The sequence below is a fragment of the Dermacentor andersoni genome, chromosome 11 (genome assembly GCF_023375885.2).
Source record: "Dermacentor andersoni chromosome 11, qqDerAnde1_hic_scaffold, whole genome shotgun sequence".
In the NCBI taxonomy this organism is placed as follows: Eukaryota; Metazoa; Arthropoda; class Arachnida; order Ixodida; family Ixodidae; genus Dermacentor; species Dermacentor andersoni.
In genome coordinates, this window is record NC_092824.1 from 64,482,126 (window position 1) to 64,503,896 (window position 21,771).

A 21,771-nucleotide genomic window follows, 5' to 3' on the forward strand; every position below is an offset into this window, starting at 1 on the left:
CCTACACTGCTCGAGTGTAGCAACGGCGCCAACATGCGCTCCTCGCCACTCCATAGACGCTTCTAGAGCAAAAATGGCGCTGATGCACGGCGCGAGGGCCCACGTGATGCTAATAGCGACGCGGCGTCGGCCTCGGCCAGAGCGCGCGAGGAGAGGCGGCATTCTTCAAAAGCGTGGCACTACTTTACGAAGTTTAAAGGCGGAACCGCACAGCGCGATTTCAGGCGCGATTGATGCGTAGATGGTGGGGCGCACGCGTCATTTTGACGCGTGCCCAGCATGATCTATCGCGAAATGGCGCCGCCGCGTGCTGCTGCTAGGAGGAGAAAAAAACACGTCGCGCGGCACGTCCGCCAATAAGAGTTCAGGTAAGTCACGTGGTCTTTGGTCACGTGGCATTTTTGTTTTTTGGTTTTGCCACCAGATGGCCCTGCTCTTTGCGCATTTTTTTCTCCGCAGAACTGGCGCGCGCGTCGGAAACACGTGCAACCATGATGCGGAAGGTACATAGTCGCAGTTTCGCACACAATTCTACAATCTTGCTGTTTGGAATGAAGCTTGATAAACACACTTTGGAAAAAAATGTCGCTGTCTAATTACCCGAGGACAGTGTTTATTGTAATTGTATTGTAATGTGGCAAAACCAAAAACCAAAATGCCACGTGACTTACCTGAACTCTGATTGGCGGACGCACCGCGCGACGCATTCTTTTTTCTACTCCGAGCAGCAGCACGCGGCGGCGCGATTTCGTGACGGATCACGCTGGGCACGCGTCAAAATGACGCGCGCGTCCCACCATCCGCGCGTATATCGCGCCTGAAATCGCGCCTGAAATCGCGCCATGCGGTTCCGCCTTTATTAGAAATGCATGCGACGGTTCGACCACCACTTATGTGAGGCGACATATTCAGAATGTCTCATAGTATGGTGTAGATCCACCAGAACAGAGCTGTTGACCTTGGTTATAACTGGCATGTGAAAGTGATCTTGTTTATTGACATTTAGGCTGTAAAATCATGAATGCTCCCGGTCACTTGAAGGGTGTTACGAGTGCTCGTATTATTTGCTCTAATAATCCTCGTAGTACTCCTCTTCTCGAAGGTTATCATTAAACGTGTCATTGCAACAATCGGGCCAAAAGGGTCTGCTTCCTCTGTAACGGACATCCATGTCCGGTGCTGGTGGACACCTGAATAGGACAAAAATAAAAAGGTCCGGCAGGAACTGTTGACGCTGATAGTCAGCGATAGCTTTTCTGTGTCGCCTGCCGCATTTCCCTCCCATCTGTCATCACAAAACCTTATTGTACATCACTAGCCACACGAAGTGGCAATCTCGCTACGAATCACAGTGACAAACGATACCTCGACAGAGTACATCTTGGGGTCACCACAGCACCCCACTTAATAGCAACGCCCAGTGAGCGCAATATTCTGGTTGACTATCCATCAAGCGGCAGAGCGCTCGAGGGGTGGTGGGGGGAGGGGGTCGAAGTGAGGAAGAGACAAACTTCTGCAGCTCGAATTGGAGCACGGCTGAATGTCTGCATGCTCGAACTGCTGTCAGTTAGGTATCGGGCTCCAGCAGCCCCCCCCCCCCCCCCCTCCTCTTATCTCCACTTCCACCGCACCTGCGTTCTCTCCACTGTTCGCTCTCTTCCACTACTCTTCCTCCACACATGTGCTTCTCTCACTGCTCTCCTCCTCTTCTGCCGCACCTACGCTCTCTCTCGTCCCTTTCATGAACCGCAATGCAGAAAGCAAGAAGCGCAAGTAAGCGAGGCGTAAACAACGGCGATAGCGATACCCGCCAAGGGGCTCGCATTCATGCTTGCCGCGCAAAATTAATAAAGAAGCACAAATCAAAATACAAGTAGACTGGACATGCACTGAACCAGCGCTGGTTCAGCCTACTTGTCTCGTTTTACAACACTCAGACGTTTCAGCTGGATCGTGCATTCGTTGTCTAAAGCAAATGTTCTCGGTCATCGCGGGTATGTAAACCGGCGAGGTAACGTAGTGAATTTGGCATTGAGCTGGTAACGTTTAGGTCGCGGATTACGTCCCGGCCTCGGCGTTTCATTTTAATGTAGGCCAAAAGCAAAAAAAAAAAAAAAAGAAAGCTCGCGTTTTGAATTTAGGTGCACTCTCAAGAGCCCCAGGTGGTCAAAATAATTCCGAAAGTCCACCATTATGACGTACCTCCTAATCACATTGCGTTTTTTTCGCGTAATTCCCCTCCCCCCCCTCATTAGTCCCCCGGCAATATATTGCAATATTCAATAAAAGTCGGTGGTAACTTCGTTAGACAGGATAGCGGTATGCTATCGCAGGAGACGAAAGATCTGATTAAGAAATGCCAACGTATGAAAGCCTCTAACCCAACAGCTAGAATAGAACTGGCAGAACTTTCCAAGTTAATCAACAAGCGTAAGATAGCTGACATAAAGAAGTACAATATGGTTAGAATTGAGCATGCTCTCAGGAGCGGAGGAAACCTAAACGCAGTGAAGAAGAAACTAGGAATAGGCAAGAATCAGATGTATGCGTTAAGAGACAAAACCGGCAATATTGTTACGTAGGAAGACACCGACGAAAAGCTATTTACAAGTATATTTACAAGGCAATACGCCGCAGTTGGCCAAGAGGCAAGAGCCCGCGCTAGCTTCCAATCGTCGTCGTCGTCTTCTTACTGTTCGGCTCTTCGTCATTGGAAATACTATCCCGTAGCACTACCCCCGGAGGCAAAAGCGCCGTCCCGGAGCGACTAAAGGCCGGACTCTGAAGCAGTGTAGTAGGTCTTGAGCCTACTGACGTGCACGACATCACTAGATGCCAGAGTAGATGACGAGGTTGAGCTCACAGGAGCAATTTCGTACGGCACAGGCGTCACCTGGCGCAGCACGCGGTAGGGCCCTGTGTATCGCGAAAGGAGCTTTTCTGAAAGTCCGACGTGACGAGAGGGCGACCAAAGGAGCACGAGTGCACCAGGCGAAAACTGTACGTCACGGTGGCGGGCGTTGTACTGACGCTGCTGCGTGGTTTGCGAGTCCGTCAGTCGAGCACGGGCAAGCTGGCGTGCATGGTCGGCGAGGGCGATGGCGTCGCGCGCATACTCGGTTGTTGAGGTCGCAGCAGGAGGAAGTACCGTGTCAAGGGGCAAGGTCGGTTCGCGACCGTAGAGTAGATAAAATGGAGAAAATCCGGCGGTGTCGTGCCGGGAAGAATTATAAGCAAATGTGACGTAAGGAAGGGCAACGTCCCAGTCGTGGTGGTCCTTCCAAACGTACTTGGACAGCATGTCGGTAAGAGTACAGTTTAACCGCTCTGTCAGGCCATTGGTTTGAGGATGGTATGAGGTAGTCAGTTTGTGTTGAATAGAGCAGGAACGCACAATGTCGGCGATAACTTTCGAGAGGAAGTTACGACCCCGGTCAGTTAGCAGCTGTCGCGGGGCGCCATGCACTAAGATAATGACACGCAAGAGAAAGTCCGCGACGTCAGTGGCGCAACTGGTAGGGAGAGCCCGCGTGATAGCGTATCGGGTGGCGTAATCAGTCGCGACGGCTACCCATTTGTTCCCAGAGGATGACGTGGGAAAGGGACCGAGGAGGTCTAATCCAACGCGAAAGAACGGTTTTACAGGGACGGTGATCGGCTGGAGATTACCGGAAGGTAGCACCTGAGGTGTTTTCCGACGCTGGCAGGGATCACAGGCAGCAACATAGCGTCGGACGGAGCGAGCGAGACCAGGCCAATAGAAGCGGCGGCGGACGCGGTCGTACGTGCGGGTTACCCCAAGATGTCCTGCAGTGGGTGCGTCATGCATCTCAATGAGCACAGTCTGTCGTAGATGTTTTGGCACGACAAGAAGAAGATCAGGGCCATCAGGGAGGAAGTTCCTTCGGTACAGAATGCCGCCCTGGAGGACATACCGGCGAACGGATGCGTTGGTAGGTGTAGAGCGCAGACGCTCGATGAGTACTCGCAGCGATAGGTCTCGGTACTGCTCATCGGCGATGTTAGGGAAGGCAGACACAGAGAAAATGCCGTCGGCGGTACTACTGTCGGCGTCGTCAGGCTCGTCTACCGGGTAGCGAGACAAGCAGTCAGCGTCCTTGTGTAGTCGGCCAGATTTGTAGGTGACAGAGAACGAATATTCTTGGAGGCGTAAGGCCCAGCGACCAAGTCTTCCTGTAGGGTGTTTCAATGAGCATAACCAGCAAAGCGCGTGATGGTCTGTGACAACGGAAAAGGGTCGGCCATATAAGTATGGGCGGAACTTCGCAACCGCCCAAACTAGGGCCAGACACTCAGGCTCAGTGATGGAATAGTTGCGCTCCGCGGGCGAGAGGAGCCTGCTGGCGTAAGCGATAACACGGTCGTGGCCACGCTGGCGTTGTGCCAGTACTGCGCCAATTCTGTGACCGCTGGCATCAGTACGGACTTCGGTAGGCGCAGAAGGATCGAAATGGGCCAGAACGGGAGGCGTTGTGAGAAGGTCGATTAGAAGCGAGAATGCAGAGGCCTCGTTATCGCCCCACTGGAAAGGGGCGTCTTTTTTTAAAAGCTCGGTTAGTGGTCGTGCTATGGCCGCGAAATTTTTCACTAAACGGCGGAAGTACGAGCAAAGGCCGATGAAGCTGCGCACATCCTTGACACACTTTGAAACAGGGAAGTGCGTAACAGCATGGATGTTGCCTGGGTCCGGTTGCGCTCCGTTCGCGTCAACGAGACGTCCAAGGACGGTAATCTGGCGACGGCCGAATTGGCACTTCGATGCGTTGAGTTGCAGACCGGCTCGCCGAAAAACGTCCAGGACTGCTGAGAGGCGCTCGAGGTGCGTAGCGAATGTTGGGGAGAATACTATAACGTCGTCCAAGTAGCACAGGCACGCGGACCATTTGAAACCGTGAAGAAGGGAGTCCATCATGCGTTCAAAAGTGGCAGGAGCGTTACATAAACCGAACGGCATCACTTTGAATTGATAAAGACCGTCGGGTGTTACAAAGGCAGTCTTCGCGCGGTCGAGATCGTCCACGGCAATCTGCCAATAGCCGGAGCGAAGGTCAATAGAGGAGAAATAGCGAGCACCGTGGAGGCAGTCAAGGGCGTCATCAATCCGAGGTAGGGGATTCGCGTCCTTTTTGGTAACCCTGTTAAGGTGCCGATAATCCACGCAAAAGTGCCATGAGCCATCCTTCTTTTTTACCAGCACAACGCGTGATGCCCATGGACTACATGACGGTTCAATAATGTTCTTGGCAAGCATTTTGCGAACTTCGGTGTGAATAACTTGACGCCCAGCCGGTGATACTCGATACGGGCGGCGATGAATAGGAGGGGCATTGCCGGTATTAATGCGATCTTTAACAGCTGTTGTTTGGGCCAAAGGACGATCAAAAATATCTTGGTAGGAAATCAGAACGCGGTAGAGCGCACGAGCGTGCTCGGACGGTATGTCGGGTGCAATCATTTTCTGTAAGTTGGCGATGGTACAAGTTGCCGACTGCGATGGTAGAGGAGGATCGGCTGAACTGTCGTCTACTGAAATCGATGCTACAGAGTGATCCTCGAATGAGCAAAGTTGGGCCAGAGACATCCCGCGTGGCAGCACTTGTGTCGTCAAGCCAAAATTGGCCACTGGCAGGAAGACGCAATTCGCCGTAATAGATAAAACTGTATGAGGTACTGTGATCCCGTGTGTAACGAGGACGTCTTGCATAGGAGCCGCGATTTAGTGACCGTCGGGGACTGGAGGGGATGGCACGAAGTCAACGTAAGTCAGTGTCGAAGGTGGCAAGCGAACGAAGTCGACGGAACTGAGGCGAGTAGGGTGTTGTTCAGTGGGATCCAGAACAGGCAGGTCGAGGCGGAGAGTACTGGCGGAGCAATCGATGAGAGCAGAATGTGCGGAGAGGAAGCCTAAGCCGAGGATGATGTCGTAGGGACAGTGAGCGATGACTGTGAATAGCACGGTAGTGGAGCGATCGGCGAAGGAGACGCGGGCGGCACACATACCAATTACAGGGGCTGTTCCGCCATCGTAGACACGGACAACAGGCGTCGTGGCGGGCGTGATTATTTTCCTCAGCCGGTTACGAAGGTCAGCGCTCATTAACGACAAATGCGCCCCAGTGTCTGTGAGAGCAGATACAGGAACACCGTCGACTTGCACGTCAAGAAGGTTCAGATGAGTGGGCAACGTCAGGAGAGGATTTGGCGGCGTAGGGAGCAATGCAGCGTCACCTCGAGGCGCTGCATCGTCTAGTTTTCCGGCTGGGAGCGGCGTCCGAAGAGTCGGCGAATAGGAGCGACGGGGTTGGGGGGAGCGAGATTGTCGTCGTTGGGGCGAAGGCGAACGAGAATAGGGGCGGTTCGGCGCAGGAAAATCGGTGGCGGCATTATCTGAGCGGGCAGCATAGGGACGAGAAAGGCCACCTGGGGGGCGAGAGTAGGCAGTATATGTAGACTGGTTCGGGGAACTCCGGCGACTGCGACAGTGCCGAGAAATGTGCCCAATTCGATGGCAGTGAAAACAAATTGGCTTGTCGTCTGCAGTGCGCCGTTCAGAGGGTTTGCGGAAACGTGGTGGGTAAGAAGGTGCGGGACGGGGCGGAATCGAAGAAGCCGGGTGGGTATCAGGGCGATGGACCGAGCAGATGGTGTGAATACCCATGTTGGCGAACTCCTGGCGGATCAGGGAAACAGTGACTGCAGGTGCATTGGAGGGGCTGGAGTCGAAGGCAGCCGGATAGGCGGCCTCGATCTCACGCCGGACAATCCTGGTAACATCGCCAGTGTAGTTGGGACGAGGAGCGTCGGCACAGGAAGACGTCGCTGGGGTGTTGGGCAGACGGGCAAACTGTTGGTCGATACGTCGGCTTTTAGCGAGTTCCAGGCGGCGGCACTCTTTTATAACTGCATCCACCGTCGCCACGTTGTTAAATACGAGCAAGTTGAAGGCGTCATCGGCAATGCCTTTAAGGATGTGGGAGACCTTGTCGGACTCAGTCAAGTGTGCGTCAACTTTGCGGCACAGAGCCAAGACGTCCTGAATGTACGTGACGTAGGGCTCCGTTGACGTCTGCACACGACCGGAAAGCGCCTTCTGCGCGGCAAGTTGGTGACCGTAGGGGTTGCCGAACAAGTCTCGGAGCTTTTGCTTAAGCGAATCCCAACTGGTAAGCTCATCTTCGTGCGTCCGATACCAAACTCGAGGTGTGCCACCGAGGTAAAAGACTACGTTGGCGAGCATGATAGTAGGATCCCACTGGTTATTGCGGCTGACGTGCTCGTACAGGCTAATCCAGTCCTCGACGTCTTCCCCGGCTGGGCCGGGATGCGGGGATGCACGGATGCGCCGGCCGGGATGCACGGAGGCGAGCGCCATCTGGTGGTGTTGCAAGAAACCGAGCGGCGGGCGCCAGCAAGGCCACATCAGCAGCAGCAACGCCCGGAAAGCCGGGAAAAGAGACACAGAACACTTCACTTTCATAATGAAGAACACAGACTGCGTGAATGATTATGGTGCAGCAAGTTCACCCTCATCTCTAGAAAGTGTGCCGTAGCGAGAAACGTCTTTTAGTCGTCAGGGTCGAGGGAAATTTTCAATGCAGGCGTCTTGTGGCGTAGACTTCCACGATCAAGCTCCATGATCGAAGTGTACTTATATAATCGCTGATTGATATTTAAATAACCAAGGAAGATTTAAAGAGAAATCTAGAACCAAAGGATGCGTATTTGCCGCATGGATATTTATCGTTTGCTGATGTGCTACCACTTACTGGCTATTGCGACTCTTTGTTATTCTGGAATTGTTCTATACTTCCCGTCTATGTACGCGCACTTATACAATGTTCATGGTTACCCTTGCTTTATGTAAAAAAATATCTCAACAGCATTTGATGGCCAGGCCTACTGCTACTTCCGTATCAATGCAAGTAGCGCAATCTCGTGTCACCTTTCCGAATGAATGACCTTTGCACTCCACTTTGCACTTGAACGTCGGCGTTTGTGTACCTTCATGATGGCACTAAATTTTCCTGCAGACGTATATATATATATATATATATATAATGTAAGAGGTAATTATGTAAGCGCCGTGTTCGTCTATACACGTGTCTGCGTTGGTCCCGTTTTAATGTTATTACCTTCAAGTTCCGAAGCAAAGGCAAATGAACATAATTAAACAAATACGAAACTAAACTACCTGCATGCGTAACAATGCGTTTAAGTTTACAGCGTCACTGACATTGATAAAATTATGTAGGCATAAGGCTAACAGTGTGATGATAGATTTTACTGCTCCAGGAAAAATTTTCGGAATCTTCGCCTTTGTGAAAACTAGGCATAGTGTTTAGCCGTTTCCGACTTGCTCACTGTAAAAATTGTCATTGGGTGAGCCTCTAGACAGGTGTGCCCATTTTCGTGAACAGGTTTTTCTGCTATAACATGCGAAAGACTTTACACCATCAATACCTGATACACGCAGACGAGAGCCAGAAACAGCGAGTTCATTTATTGACGCAGAACTCCAAATTCTACATAGTCTGCTCTACAGTGGGCTTGGTTCGTAGAGGTTCTCTGTGTGTGCAGAAATGCGCCGATATCTTTGCATTCGACAAGGTCTGACTTCGGCAGAAAGCTAGACAATGGCTACAAATACTCTGGCTCGGACAGTGTCCCCATAGCGTCTGCGTTATGCTTCGGGATGAACAGGCCGCGCTGCTTCCCCTTCTCATTCAGACCGAGCACACCGGAGCAAACACTCCGCATCGATACATCTCAGTGTTTGCGAAACATTTCACCTGCCTCTCCAAACCCACGAGATTACGCAGATTCTGCACACCTTCTTGTGCTGTACGATGGCTATAAACAATGTTCATTGGCACAAGGGCGAACAAAACGGAAAAATGACAAACTGCTCGATCAAGTCGCCGTGTTGCCATTTTTTTCAAAATTTCTTCTTGGAAAAAGAGGATAAGGAATATGGAGAAAACATCGAGGTTGATTGTCAACGTAAGCACACAGCCACGAAGAGTGGCGCTAAAGAAAAAAGAAGACAATTTGACCTATCAAGCTGGAATAGGTTTCGCCAGCGATCTTGTTTGATCTAGTTTGATGTTGCCTTGCTTGCGAATAACTTGTAAATACAACGTTACATGTGATCCATTCATTATTTCCGCAACGGCACAACATACATGACTGCAACGCAGTTTAGGTCCAAATACAGTATTTAAAAAGAAAGGTTGAGCGTGAAACAATAATTACTGAATAGTTGGCTATGTGCGTGCTTATGTCTTCACACATATGCAAATTATCAGTAATTCTATGGCTTATACTATAAATATTCTGCTCGTTTTAATTAAATTTCCCCTTCTTCTAGTTAACTGCATAACGAAATTCTCGAGTGCGGCACGTTTGATGCCTTCAGGTAGCACAGGAAGGTTTATTGATGAGCTGCCTGCTCCTTATTCATTCACGTAATACGTGACGCCATCGGTCAAATGGATGTTCCATATCCTCCTCCACGGCCATGAGCGGCGCCAGTTAACACTTCTCGGTTTAGATCACGTAAGCATGTGAGTGTAAGCGGTGAATCCAACGTTGCTTATCACTGTGTGCCAACGAGTGAACCTCTCCGTTCGAAATGGTTAAGTGCCGTACCTCTGCCACAGCGCCTTGGCAAAGCGCTGAAAAATCGCATGGTGTGCTCGCTGCAGTTTCGTCCAGAAGATTACGAGTTCAACGCCGATTCACTGACGTCGTGTGGGGTGCCTTTCAAAGCAATGCTTTCCTGTAGCGCTGTTCCGTCGCTCTTGCCTGGATTCTCCGAAGCGCAAGAACAACTGCAGGTCGAAGACATTTAGTTTTCACGTAGGAAAATCTACAAATTTGCGAATATGTACAGCCATGACATGCAGTTGCCGTCGCAGTGGTACGCAACGACGCCGGCAGCGCGAGTCCTCAGCAGCAGGTCACGTTCATCAGTGATTCAGTCGCTGAAGTCGAGCCCAGCATCGCGAGCGAATGTGTCGTTGTCAGGGTCGTCCATTGCAACGAGTGTCAAAGTTGGCGTCACAAAATAAAGAACCAGCCTATCGTCGCGCGCTTTCCCTTCCTCTAGCCACCATAGCTCCACTTTCGCGCTGTTGTCGGCTCTGTCTCCGCTCTGTTTCTGGCCACGCGTTTGCGTTTTGCGCAGAAAAGCCGTAGCGCCGTCTGCAGGCGCTGTTTTACTCACCGACGGCGCAACGTCACTATGAGACCATGACGTCACCACTCCTCGATCGGAGGGCGGGCGATTTGAACTGCGCTAGAGGTACGCGGACGCTTCAGAACGCATTTTCTCTTAAAGTAAGTCTCTTCTTCGCATGAAACAAGCGTTTCGAGATTTCTAGGATGGTATTTCAGCAGTCGACGTTGACTTAATATTAACCTCTAGTGTACCTTTAAGACCACAAATATTTCCAATGTGCTTTCCTTGGCTCCAATATCTGCTGACTTGATGGGTTTGTGAGTCGTGACTAACAAAAAAAAAAAAAAAAACGGACCCTGTGGTGACCCCTTTTTTTTACCCGGACGGAAAGATTGAAAATATGTCGCTATACTTTCTAGCTATTGCATCCTCCTTCTGAGAATAAAGTCTCAATCTTCACGACTAGGCGCCTTCGGCAGCGCTTTCATACTGGACAAGTGAGAAACATTTTGTGAACTGAGATTTTGATGCACGTAAACATCCCAAATTAATCTGGAGCCTTAGATTATGACATCTGCCATACCGAACGCGTCACTTAGACGTGTTGCGTGCTTAGAACCAATCAATCTATGCGCAATATTGGGCTATCTGCCAAGCACGTTTACTTCATTATGCACATCGTAATGTTGTACTAAACTGAAATACTCAGGAGTAGTACCTCTGCTCCCACTGAGTGGTAAAGCATGGAGGCAAGAACAAAAATAGTGACGAACCAAGTACCAACGTTTCCATTTCCAAGACATCTATTGATTGATAGATTCATGACGTTTAACGTCCGAAAGTAACACTGGGGATGTGCAAGCCGCTGTAGTGGAGAGCTCTCAGAATTGCTCTGACCACCTCGGCTTTTTTAAACGTGCACCTAAATATAAGTACATGAGTGTTGTTGCATTTAATGTAACCAAGGTTACCATGAGCAGAAAGCAACACTTCTGTGCCGCTTGTGGCTCGTCGTGGCAGTCACGAACGCGAAAACTGTGGCTGCGAGGAGACGATCAAGCACCTCCTCTGTGACTGCCTCGCTACAATGTGGCATGAAAAGTGCTCGCGACCAAGCTCGAAAAAATATAAGATCGCCCCTTCACAAATGAAAAAGTTTAGGATACTGGTCCAGACGGGTTTCGGCACTCAAGACCTTAAAGGCAAACTGCAATAAAATTTCACTTGGGCTAAATTATCTATAAATGCCGAGCGTATACTCTCAAAGCAATCTTGGCAAAACCGCGCAGGCCTGGCAACTGCCTAATATGTTGTTATTACCAGCTGTTAAATAGCGCCTATGCAGACGACGCGTCTACCTAGCGGCAAAGCGGTAGCGATGCGGATATGGCGAATATTGAAGAACCGCACGCAACTGTTGATCTCTCAGTCGCGCCATGTTGCGCCTAGGCAGCCAGGCGCATTGCTTGCTCATCACTTGCGGGTTGACGGGCGTCTCTCTCGGCGTGCGTTCTCCCCGTTGCGCTCGTGATTTGAGCGGTTGCAAGAATGTCGATGCGTTGCGTGGCCGTCGGGTGCTCGAACACGTACTCGAACACGAGCAACGGCTGTGCACTACGCAACGCTGAGGAAGGCCGAACACATCTCTCCTGTCCAAGTTTTCATAGCCATAGCGTGCACCGCGGAGCATCAGGCAAGTGCGACGTGAACCAGCCACCGCGCATAAAGCACGTAAAATGTAGTAGACGAAGCTGTACAAGCTACATTTCAATAGCACAATCACGTACCCATCAAGATCTGCTTGGGAAACGCGTTCTCTTATTGACTATAAGTACTGCATGCCGCGAGGGCGCACGAAAGCCAAAGGTAACGTTCAAAGGTAAGCTGTGTTCAAGGGCGATATTATGGAGCGATCATTTCCGGTAGTGCATCATCTTCAAGATATTTTGTGCGTCTCTTCATCGTACGGGTCGAAGGAGACGACCGAAATCCTTTCTGACACAGCGCCAGAAACGAGCACAAACCGCATGCTGCATTTGTCACGAATCAGAACGTGACGCGGCGGCCATGGCATAGATGCGGCGGCAAGCCATGCAGGAATGAAATGCCGCCAGAGCGAGATAGGCTACGCTTTATCACGGCCGCAGTCCTGCTTGTCTGGCCGGGAGTTTACGCACACAAAAGCACAGAACCCGTCTAGCGCGGCCGTGCCAATCATTGGCTACGTAACATGCTCTGCTACAGATGGAGGTAGTTGTATGATCGGTCGACCAGTCTGACGCTTCCAGCGTGCCAGGCAGCGGCCGGTGAAGTCGGGTGCGTCATGCCGGAGACGCTAAGATCGCTAAAATTGTACCCTGTGTTTTAAACGTGACCCGCAGCAGCGCGGCGATCAGTTTTTGCCGCAGCGCTAGCGGACAAGTGCGTGGCGAGCGAGCGCTTTGTTTGTCGAAGGAGCAAACGCAACGCGCTCGCTTCAGTGAAACCGAACAGCATGATACTGGTCAGCCAAGCTAGCGCGCGATGCACCCTTTTTGAGCAGCTCCGGTGTGCGATAGGACATGTTCTATTCCCGCGCCAGCCACACCAGATTGTAGACCGTCCGATTTACGCCGAATTAGGCGTAACTGCGCCACGCGTGGATCGCGTTCGCGTTAAGCCAGACAATACCGCACCTTTAGCGGAGCCACCCCAATGCGCTCTTCTTCGAGCGGAGGCAGAACGCATCGAGGTCCTGCTGCTGAACGTAGACGACCAGATAGGAAAACCGGCTGGACTCGGAGAATACTTCGCATTAAAATAATACCGCGGGCTCGCAACGGCGTTGTCACAGCGCACGCATCAGCTAACAAAGTGCACAAACTCTGTGGCTAGCAGACGTGCGGGACGTGTTCGCTGATACAACGGAGCGGAATACAAGTAAGGAACGCCATAGCCTTCTCTGGAGGAGGCCTTGGGAAAGCAGACAGCACAGGCGCTGGTTTTCCACGTTCTTCACTGTACGTCACTTCCATCGAGCGATAACGGCGGCGTGTTTTTCAGTTTCGGTATGAAAAACATCGATTTTTGAGAGCTCTTTGTGACGCATTGACCTGTATTTCAAGCGTAAGATTTTGCACAGAGGCTGCTCCATGCCTAAATTACCTGGAACTGGGCTTGTTACGAGGTCTTAAAATTTCGTTGCAGTTGGCCTTTAAGGCTCTGTTCAAGTTCTTGAGGGCTTGTGGATTTTGCGAAAGACTTTGAAAGTTGTAGCGTGTAGCATAGCATTAATGCGGGAATTTTTCTCACTTTATTTTCTTATTTGTGTCTTACTTCACCTTTATTCTTTCTAACCCTTTCCCCGGCACAGGGTAGTCAGCCGGTAATTACACTGGCTAATCTCCCTGTGTTTCCTTCCCTTTTGTCTCTCCAATTCTTCATCTTTTATGCTGTTACCACATCCCCCTGTGCAGACTATCCAACTAGACAATTAATCTCGTTAATTTAGCCTCTCTGCCGCTCAACTCATGTTTATCTAACTCTCCGATTTTCCACCATGCGCCCATGTACACCTTCCATCTGGTAAACAGCTAGCTGTTGCTGATCACCCAGTAGTGGGGATGCAGTCTGAACAACGAAGTCTCTGCCGTAATTGTTACACCAGTCAAGTCTCATAGACATTCGTTGACCATTCGTTGCTACAGTCTTGCGCGATTGGCAGGTACCGGACAGAGGGCTAACAAACAACAGACAGAGTGCCAAACGAGGTGGACTTGAGCTCCAACACCAACACACCATCGTTGTCACACCATCGCCGTCATTTCGTCGCTTCCATGCCACCGGGATCATTACTTCGTTGTCGTGTCATCTTCATCTTTCTGCCGTCTTCACTCTGTATCTGTCCTCTGCCACTTCGTTGTCATATCGTTGTCATCACGCTGCCAACTTCGAGCCGCTGTCGTCGTTCCGCCATCACTAATCCATCACATTAATTCAAGCGTCCTCCTGCAATTGTCATGATTTCGTCGTCAGCGAGATGCCCTCGTATCATTGTGGCCAATTTGTCACTGATTTTGCTGCTGTTAGCCCATTATTGCCATACTCTTGTCATGCCGCCATCGTCATTCAGCCGTCGTCATAATACTATCGAAATTAGTTTAGCATATTCATGCAAATATCGTCATGCCGTCGTTCCTTCCGTCATTTCATTCGTCACACCGTCGTCCTCGGGCCGTCGCTGTCGTACAATCGGCTTCATTCCAGCATTGGAATCGCGTTGTTGTCACGCCGTCGTCACGCCATCGTCGTTAGTCGAACGTTGTCATCCCGTGGTCGTCATGCTGTCGCTGTCATATTGTCGTCGTCATGCCGCTGTGGTCGTTCCATCGTCATTTTGTCGTTGAAACGTTGTTGTCGTCATAGAGTCATCGCCATACCATTGTCGTCACACCCTCGTCTTGATACTATCGAAATTATTTTAGCATCTTCATGCCATTATCGTCATGCCGTCGTTGCTTCCGTCATTTTCTTCGTCACACCGTCGTCCTCGTGCCTTCGCCGTCATACCAACGGCTTCAGTTCGACACTGGCTTAACATTGTTGCCGCGTCATCGTGTCACACCGTCGTCGCCACTCTAGGGTTGTGATCCCATGGTCGTCACGCCATCACTGCCGCATTGTCATTTCGTCGTGGTTGTTCCGTCTCGTCACTTTATTGCAGCGATTCCAATACCGTGGTGGAAATGTCGTCATGCCATCTTGATTTTATCGTCGTCGTTGCGTCGTCGTCATATTGTCATCTTCATACGGCCGTGGTCCTTCCGTCCTCGTCTTGTGTGACATGTGCATGATCGATTGCAACAAGTTTAGGCTGGACGAGGTGGTTCCCAGTGAAAACACGTCGAACTGGCTTGTGTGGTCTCTACTTGCCTCTAATCGCTAAGCAGGAACAGGGTTCTTCACATGCACCAATAAAAACATCGCTTAAACCGATTCCTACAGCACATGGGACCCGCAGATCTTTCTTTCTTTGGTGATGACTTCCTCCTGTATACTTCTCCTTACGTAATCTCTTCGTCTGAAGTGGCAAGCCCTGGATATTGAGGGGCTTGATCTTGATTTCCTGCTTTTATTAAACTATTTTTCTCTCTCGTAGATCACACATCTGTTGTGTTATATTTGGTAGCTACTCCGTTCCTTGTTATTGTAATCATCTGTCGTATCCGAACAATCATCTGTCTGTCTGAACAATCACGGAAGCACGATGGGAAAGCGCTGCGCGCGTCAGTGACGAATGGCGGAAAGAACAGAAGAAAATTGTCACAAAATATGCAGCGTATGCTGCACCGTAATTTCGAAGGGTTCATTTTAACCTATATCCTTTACATCACTCCAAGCGGTCGATCCTTCAGATAACAGGGGCGAGGCTCCGTGCGAGCGAATAACATGTGGACAAATAAGCATAAAGAACGAAAAAATGTGTAACATGTTGTAACATAATACGGCCTCTCGTAATGCTTACACCCACAGGCACTGCGAACGGGGAGGCAGCCTGCTCTCTTGAGAATATTGTATGCTAGGAGCACCCAATTCACTAGATTTACACATCATCTATCATGTTTACAGGAAGTTAATGTCATCATTCGCAGAAGGCTCCGCGCATTCCAAGCAGTTCAGCTCCTACGTAATTTAATGCTGTATAGAAAGACAGAGGCATTCTTGAATAGATGCTGCAGATGCCTGCCAGATCATATGTCTAACATTCTACTCCTAATGGTTACACATGAAATGCAATAATGCGGGATTATTTCCATGTAAGCTTGCCATGCACTGACGTCAGCACTGGAAGATTTGTTCTCCAGTAACAGCTTACCCATCCACAATGAACTCAAATGTGTTCGCAGAACACGTCCATCTCTCGCATTCTACGTTGAAGTCTTTCACTTGGCCGTCACTGAATGTTTCATGTTTGTAGTAGCATTTACCTGCACAAGAAAACAACAGAAAGCTCGTAAGATTTACTTGTGAAGCTTGAAATGCCGGCATCATTTACCTCTATCATTAGTCCTACAAACAAACATACCAAGGATAGCCTAGAGGAAATTACTTGTGCACATTATTTCGATTCAGGAAATGATAAAGAATGGAAAGGAAAGTCGATAAAGAACTCAGTGCCCTTCCACTCTGTGAAGAAGGATGACCGGCGAAGCTGTGTATGTGGGCCCCTTGATGGCGAACTGCGCCTCCGCCGCGGGTCGGCCCGGCATTGCACTGACCTCGGGATCGGTCCACGTATGGGGAGTGCTTAACGCCTGATTCACCTCGGCCGCGGGTCGGCCCGGCACTGCACTGACTTCGGGATTGGCCCACGTATGGGGAGTGCTTAACGCCTGATTCACCTCGACCGTGGGTCGGCCCGGCATTACGCCACACACGGACATGATCCGGGGAGAACTAGCGCTTAACAGCTTCCTTGTGAAAACTGGCCACATGCGGGGCACGAACACGCGTCTTCGCATTACGCGAGCCATGCTCAACCAGTTGAGGTACCGCGACGCCGTTTTCCCGTCCACTTTCTGGGGTATTTATGTTCTTACTACTAGAACTAACCCTGGAAGTGTAAGCCAACGCCACCACTCACAGCGATGACGGCGGATATGGAACATCCTTTCTGCCGCAGGTGTCACGTGTACGTTGTCTTTTTGGGTGAAGGCAACTGCTTAATAAACTCACACATGCTACCGAAAGGCGTCAATGCTGCTGGATTCGATATGTAATGTAATAAGCACAAGTGTTTTCTCTATGCTGTCCCCGGTGTCTTTCTTTCTTGGCTTCTTATGATATGACCAGTAAAAATCGGGCCCTTGGTTTCCTTTCTTCTCGTTCACTAGCATTAAGCAGTTGCCTTCAGCCAAAAAGATCCCGTGCGCGTGATGCCTGTGGCAGAAAGCATGTGGTCTACGGCAGAAAGGATGTGCCACATCCGCCGCCAAGGTTTGTGAGGGGTGGCGCTGTCTAGCACTCCAAAGGTTAGTTCTAGTAGTAAAACATAAATATCCCGAACCTGGATGGGAAACTGGATCCGCAGTAGCTCAACTGGTAAGAGTATAGCACGCGTAAGGAGAAGACGTGGGTTCGTAACGCACCTGCGACCAGTTGTTTTTCCATTCACTTTCATTTGGAATAATTCATAGTTTCCTTAATTCAGTTATTAAGTACAAGTAATTTTCTCTATGCTGCCCTTGGTGCCTTTGTTTGTTGGCTTCTTGTGACTTATGAAAATAGGGTCCTTGGTTTCCTTTCTTCTCATTCATGTTTTACTTCTGTGTTTTAAACAGAGCATTCTCTAATTCTCTCGCCATAACACATTTTCCTCGTTACCGTAGGCCAATAGTTCGGTAGCCTGAGGTAATCAGGATAATCTGAAACTTTGCATAGCATCTTTTCACAATGGCCCACGAATATTTAACCACGGTCAAACTGACTCACTGTCAAGTTGCTGCGTGCTTCTGTGTTTCACGACGTATCTGCGACTGTCAAACAAGTGCAACGATTCACTTATTTTTCGTGTGGAGAACATCGCTGTTGTAGAATCTTTCGCACTCATCGCAATTCCTAGAGCCCGTAACAGGCGCGCCAGAAATCGGCGTATTGCCAGATACGCGACCACGAAAGAGGAAATGCGCGCCCAAAGCCATGTATCACCACCCGGTGGTTGCTTAGTCAAAAAGCACAATAATGTAGTTTGGCATGCGCTCGCAAATCGGGCAATATTTTTTCCCTCCCCCCGCCACCTATCGCTCCTGCCCATTTTCTCAATCACGTCGCCATTGCTGCCTTACAAACAACTGGATAATGGCAAAGCTACTTCTCTACCAACGTTAGAATAAGCGTCTGACAGCAAAAAGCAACCGGTACATGCCTCTCATGCCCATGGACGTTTTAACCTCGTCGCTTTTTTAGAAAACAATTTCCTTTCCCCTGAGAGTTTCCTCAAGGTTTCAGTTCTTAGTTTCAATTTTCTTCGATTAGGTAAATCAGTGTCATTCACACCAAATATGGAGGAGGTCCCAGAGCACAGCTGTGTGGGGATCTCGTGTTCCTGAAAATTTGGGTGGTATATAAACCAGCAGCAGCCGAGCGATAGATATGCATGACAAATACAAAACAGATATATTGGTAATCTCAATTTTAAGAGAACGAAGGCTCGCAATGAACCACAAGCTAAATTGGGAAATATGTTGAGAACCTTTCGAGAACTTTTCAGAAAAAGAAATTAGGATCCATTTAACGTCCTTGTTGGAATTCATGTGAAATAGAGCTTCAATCAAGCAGTCTGTATTAAATGGCGCAAACATAACTGTGATGCGTGCACTACGGCTTATTTTCGTACTATGCAGTGTGCGAGCTCATGCAATATCCTTGTTATTCTTCTTCTTTAATTTTTTTCTTTTCTTTCCTCTTGGTCCTTTTCTCTTTCCTTCTTTCTTTCCTTTTTTCTCTTTCTTTTCTCCCCGCCTTCCCTCTTTCCCCGCTCTTGTCTCCTCGTCTTAGAAGCCACGCTTGTCAGTCGACAGCGCTCATTTTCATTGCAGTTTCTCCTTTTACAATCGGCCGCCACCGACAACAACCGCACGTGACGTCACTGTACTAACCCATTTAAACTTACATGCCGAGGATGTCGAGGCCGCCTTTGACGAGGATAGGTCCTATCGAAACGTTGGCCAGCCTTTCCGAGGCAACTTATCCGTTTTATAACCTTTACACCACAGTGTGCTACTCCATTTGTCAGCCCCATCTTGATTTTGCTGTACTGAACTGTATTTGTGAGGTAATCTGAAGCAGGGTGTAATTGGACTGCAGTTTTGAAATCAAGTTTCTGTCAGCAATTTGACTCGTTTACGTAATCTGTTGTGTGCATCGGTACGTGAGAAATGTATTAGGTGAGTAGCATTTTCAGTTTGCGCCACGCATGCAAAACTGTCTGTGCCTGTGTCGCACGGAATGTCCCAGTGACGAAAAATTCCCTGAAATAAAATTTCGAGTTTGAAGTACACTGCCTTTGTGCATATATTTTGTACATCACATGCTAGAGCATGCTAATTTTTTGTTCAGGTTTGTGGAATTAACCTTGAACGCCTGAGACTCAGGATGACCCAGTTGAGCGGGTGTGGTTTTTGGCACATGAAGGGCAAGGCCGACATAACGGCGTAAAGCGTTTCCGTAGTAAACGTAATGACGCTTGATAATTTTAACATTATCTATTCTCTCTTGGAGAATATGTAGAATGCAGATGTTAAACAGTCAGTTATTTTCTAACACCGAGACTTCAAAAAATACCAGTTTCGCCTAAGGGCGAAGCAACGAATGCTACAGCGACATGTTAGAATATTATACGAAGTGTAAGACTCGTAGCTGTAGTGGCAGTATGAACTAAGGTAAACTTAAGCTAAGTAAAAATGAGCTGTTGTGCTAGGGATCCTCTGTTTGAATCCCGCCATCGGATAATTTCAGTTATGTTAATTAAGACCAGCGTCTTTCTTAGTGACTTTGCCACCAATTTTACGTATCGGGTATGTTTCAAAGCTCTCTTCCTGGGCGAATTACGGAGGTGGTGCACAGCCGTTCCAATAAAATAAACAGAACTCAAACGTGAAAATGAACTCATTTGCAGGTTTGGGCACTGTTATTACTTCACATTTTGAATATTTAAGTCTGAGAAGGTTTAAGATAAAAGGCATGCACTGTCGGTGTTTCATGACTGTTGTTGGTGGGCTGCCATTCTCAAAATTCTGAGGAATAATTTTGCCAAGAGTGTAAGACAACGTATGAGCAGCTTTAGTGATCGAATGGTGTGGCTATATAACCCACGTATACCGCATGTAATATAGCAAGGCGTGGCATATAGCATTTATGTACCTAAATTCGCTTGGAGAGGCCATATAATTGCTGTCGCAGGAAAACTTAATTTCTTGCTCGAAGGAACATTTTGAAAACTCAGACAACTCTTTTAGCAATTTGTACGTGTAACTTTAGAAGTGACACCCACAAGTGACAAATGCGTCTACAGCTTCAAATTTTTGCAAGCTGCAAGTGCTTCAGTCCACCGGCAGGCATGATGAAGATCTCATTTATCACAAATTTGATTTGAACTTATGACGCTTACTAGCTGTCTTTGTCTCTTTATTCACACTTTATTCCTGCAACTTCAATCTTGGTATACGCAGATGGTTCTAATACAATGCGTTAAAAAACAATTTGGGCGCAAGAACAAAGTCAAATATTCTTCCATGAAGCTTCGGTGATGACTGGTCACCGCTGTTTGTCTCTGTGCTGTGACTATTTACCTTGCTCTGAATAAATATTCAAAGGAATGGTTATCACTTCAGTGCACCAAAAGACTAGCTTGTTTCTGCTCCCATGTGGTCGCACATGTCAAACGCCAGGCTTTTTCTCGACCATTGTTTGAATACGTCTTGCAGGGTTATGCTATCGCTGTACTTTCCGTATTCGAAATAACGCGCAGCCTCTAATACAATACGCTGAACCAAGTGAAATTAAAATAATTCAGATTAAATAACGCACTTACCGTGCATGATGTGCAGTGAGTTGTACATGTGCCTTATGGCTAAATCAGTGATTGTAGCATACAAGCCGATAATAATAACGAACATCAAAACTCTTTGCATTACTATTGTTTTCCTCTTTTATGGAACCTGAAGTGGAGAATACATCTGCAAAACACCGTATATGGTGCATGACTTACGCTCAGACCAGAAAAAATGTGATACGTTGTTTAACATAAGTTAATTGGCGCCTTCTTGCTCAAATTTTTTGATGTACAACGTCTTACCGTTTTTGGAATACCCTGCATACAAGCTTTATTCTTTTTCGACTACATGGTGCAATAGTAAACATTGTCGACTCACAAATTTTTTTATCCTTGTGCGTTCATGTGTAATTGCAATCCGGTAAGGCTCAGAGGATATTATTACTGGCTGCCTGTAATCGTTTGGGTTATAGCACGCTTTCATCTTTTAGGAGATTGTCCATGCTTCCCATATACAGCATATATTAAAGAGCGGGTTTGAGGACATGCCTATTATTTTATTCTATTTGAAGAACTTGCAAAATAATAGTAAGGTATGGTACTGCGATAATATTGCTCTTAAATACCTGTTCTGGATACACGGGGATATTGTTTCTTTTACACATGGTATTTTTTAGCTGCACCAAATTTTTAAAAATTGCCTGTGGCACATAGCACAACTGATCTAAATTACTCGATGAGACGGCCACTACTTTTATGAAAAATCAATACAGCGAATTGAATAATTTGAATAATCACGTTAACATCTTATTTATTTAATTTACATGTTTCAGATTGCGAATTGTAGCCCGTGTATATGCAAGACATCGACTTAGAACGAATCCTCAGGACTACACTAGTTTCTGGATAGTAATATTCAAAATGTCCGACGAAATGACTCCATCCTAAGTAATCGTCGCGGCATATCCCTTTCGTCATTATTTCAAAAGTACGCCCGCCACACTAACAAACGCTCCCTATATCTAGAAACGTCATCGCA

General features: G+C 48.4%; 2 long non-coding RNA genes across 2 annotated transcripts in view; one reads left to right on the forward strand and one right to left on the reverse strand.

The window, feature by feature from the left end:
• The window catches only part of LOC140214256 (uncharacterized), a 100,859-nt gene that overhangs the window by 65,468 nt on the left and 13,620 nt on the right, over window positions 1-21,771 (forward strand). The gene's annotated exons all lie outside the window — the stretch shown is intronic.
• LOC140214023 (uncharacterized) lies at window positions 994-20,908 on the reverse strand. The gene is made up of 3 exons (XR_011890925.1): window positions 20,772-20,908; window positions 16,056-16,167; window positions 994-1,190 (listed from the first exon to the last, which is right to left on the reverse strand). It is a non-coding gene; the product is annotated as an uncharacterized lncRNA (long non-coding RNA).